Source organism: Capsicum annuum, chromosome 4 (assembly GCF_002878395.1).
Source record: "Capsicum annuum cultivar UCD-10X-F1 chromosome 4, UCD10Xv1.1, whole genome shotgun sequence".
Taxonomy (NCBI): domain Eukaryota; kingdom Viridiplantae; phylum Streptophyta; class Magnoliopsida; order Solanales; family Solanaceae; genus Capsicum; species Capsicum annuum.
The window spans coordinates 226,680,291-226,683,849 of NC_061114.1; positions in this window are offsets into that span (position 1 = coordinate 226,680,291).

The following is a 3,559-nucleotide window of genomic DNA, read 5'->3' on the forward strand; positions in this document are numbered from 1 at the left end:
AATTAGAATTTTATAAATATGATTCCACATAAAGGAATATCATTCTTCTCTTTTTTTTTTCTTTTATATAGGTCTTTTTTTAGATTTTTTAAGATGATCTTTTCGAAAATCATAATCTTTTTTGCAATGTTACATTTATGATAATTATTTTCTAGTGTTTGTGCAAGCCACGTGATTTGAACGTTCTTCACTGGATAATTATAATTTATATATGATTAAATTATTTTTATATATATATAATAGGTATTGAATCATGTGCAATTTTTTCGTTATGTGTAATCTTCATATTTTGAACTTTCTTAACGGAACTTTCAGATTTAGTGAACAAGACTCAACATATCTACCAAACTTGCCTTGAATTCTACTTTCTCCATTGGACAACACATCTACGTTAACATTGAAGGAAGGTGAGGAGAATAGTTATTAATAATAGAAAGACGAAAAAGGTAGAGCAAAACGTTTGCGAGCTAAAAATAATTAACACCCTTATCATCAAATTCACCTACAGAAAGATTAACGATCCGCATAACAAGCAACAGAACACTCGATTGAAGATTGCTCTCAATGACGATATTGAAAGATGAAAAGAAAGAGAACTCAGATTAGGAAACCCTATAGTGTGCTTAGGTTTTTATTTCGGCCTGATCTAATTATGGACTGAATCGTTTCTTTTTTCATCTCAATTATGGACTCTGAACCTATGTTGCACGGATTTTTCTTGTTTTCTTAATAAAAAGGTCAAAAGCTCAAATTTATATTTTTTTTTTTAAAGAAAAATAGAGGATTAGGAGGACGAGGTGCTCATAGCGACGACAACAACGACGATTAAATTGAAATAGAAAAAGGATGATGAAGTGATAAACCTATCCAAAAAAGCAATCTACTTGATTAAGATAAGAGTATATCTCCACTAAAAAAGTTTTCGATTAAAACATACACTACTTTGCATCGATTGACGCATAAAGCCGATCTAAAAAGGAAAAAGAAGAAGAAGGTGGTGGCTTTGACTGAATCTAATAAAGAAGAGGGTTATGGCCGAATCTCAAGTAGAAGGAAGTGGTGGTGGCAACGATGACGACGATGATTCAGTTAGAAAAGATGAAGGAAGAGGTGGTAGAGGTGGAAATACAAAAGAGGTAACGACTATTAGTGATGATCTGAAAAATAAGGAGGCGATTGGAGGAGAAGGAGCTGAGGTAGCTAGCGAACAAAAATTAAAAAAAAAAAAATGTCAAAAATATAGGAGCTTGTACAGTTGATTCTAAAATATACCGAGGTAATTGCCCACAATTAATAAGCCAAATTCTTAAGTGATGCAATATAGGAGGTCAAGTGCAATATTTGTCAATATTTCAATCTTTTTTAGTTTTGTCTTTTTAAGAATTTCTTTTAGAAGATATCTTTGAAAACCATAAGAAAGTTTTTCAATGTTATATTATAATAACTGTTGTGTAATTTACGTGCAAGTTATGTGCTTCATGATGAATCATAATTTATTTCTGTGTGACTCAATTTTGAGAATAATATTCTTGACACCTTATTTTTATGAAAAATATATTGAATATTACGTTGTGTAACAATTATAAATACAAGTAGTTCTTTTTTTTTTTTCCCTCACATTGTGATTTTTAAACACAAGTAGTGACGAGTGAAAGTACTTGATTTTTACTTTTTTTTCATCTCGTAAAGACTAAAGAATTTATAAATATACTTCAAATTAAATGCAATCAATCCAGCACAACATTCTTTCGCATGCAGAGGTTCAAGTGAATTTATTGAGCCTTTCGACATTGCTTCAAAAATTAGAGGAGGAAAGCTATTTTCAAAAAATGGTCAAAGAAGAATTTGAAATTAGGCTTTAATAAAGAAGAACAAAACATCTACGGGAGAGAAGTTCTTTGATATTGAATTGCTTAGATGGACTGCCATGTAACTGGTTATTTAATCTAATTGGATTGTCAAATCAGCATTAGAGGCAGGGGTAAAAATTAAAGGTATTTGTTGTCCCTTACACTGACAGTGAGGGTAAATTTAATATAAAAACAAATGAAGATAAATGTGAGCTATTTTGAATAGTTCGGATAGTTGACCCTTTTCTGTTATAACAATAACGTGAGCAAAATTAGAGGAATATAAAACAACTGTTATAAAGCAAGAAAGAATAAAGAATAAGAGTAGAGAAAATAGAGAGAGTGATTCTTATTTCTTCTCTTGATGGATGAGAGATCATATGATTGTGAATACAATGAACAAAACCCCTCTATTTATAGGGAAAATTTACTCCTAGTCTGAGTAAAAGACAGATGCTTCAAATCCTAATAGATATTAGAGTAAATCTTGATAGATCTTGATAGACATTCACTATAATGTAAATACATTTATAACACTATGTCTAATTGGTAGATAATGTGCCTCGTTAAAACCTTACTAGAAAAAAATCCAGTAGGAAAAAAATCTAGTGAAGAAAAAAGAGTACATATCTCTAATAATACGCATTTTGGCTGCCTCATTAAAAACCTTACAAGGAAAACCCAGTGGGACAAAACCTCGCAAGGAAAAAAGAGTACAACGCGTATTAACTCCCACTAATGAGAACATCCTTGAACTTTTGCATCCCGATCTTGTGCAGTATCTTCTTGAAAGTTACAATTGGAGAAGATTTGGTGAATAAATCAGTCACATTGTCAGTTGAACAGATCTGTTGCACATTAATATCATCATTCTTTTGTAGCTCATGTATGTAGAAAAGTTTTGGCAAAATGTGCTTCATTCTATCTCCATTTTTGAATCCTCCCTTAAGATGTGCTATGTATGATGAATTATCTCTTATAAAATTGTGGGTAGATTGTCATATTTCACACCACATTTTTCTCGAATGAGATGTATCATGGACCTCAACCATACACATTCTCGGCTTGCTTCATGAATAGCTATTATCTCAGCATGATTCGATGAAGTGGCTACGATAGACTACTTTGTATATCTCCAAGATATGGCAGTACCACCACATATGAACACATACCCTATTTGCGACCGAGCTTTATGCAGGTCAGATAAGTTCCCAACATCAACATGACCAATAAAATCGGGACTGCAATCTTTAGAATAAAACAAGCTCATGTATTTTATCTCATTTTGATGTCTCATAGTATGAGCAGAAATATACCTTTCTAACAAATTGACTGAAAAAAGCTATAGGCCTTGTAGTATTTACAAGGTACATGAGTGCATCAATTGCACTAAGATATGATACTTCATAACCAATCCAATTCGATATATTTCGAATTTCAGCAAATAATCTATTGCTTTGAAAACTCTCCAAGAGTTCCAATGATGTTCAAGCAATAAGTTTATACAATATAAGGATTATAAATAAATTTCCCAGAAACTTTTATATGCTTCAAGCATTTTGAATCCTTAGAAGTTTTTCACATAAGTTTTGTCAAGTGACAATATTCAACATTTCATGAGTGACATCTTCAAATATCTGGATTGCAAATCAAATAAGTTTAATACTTATCAAGATGCATCCTTTCATGCCACTTGATAAATGTTTCTA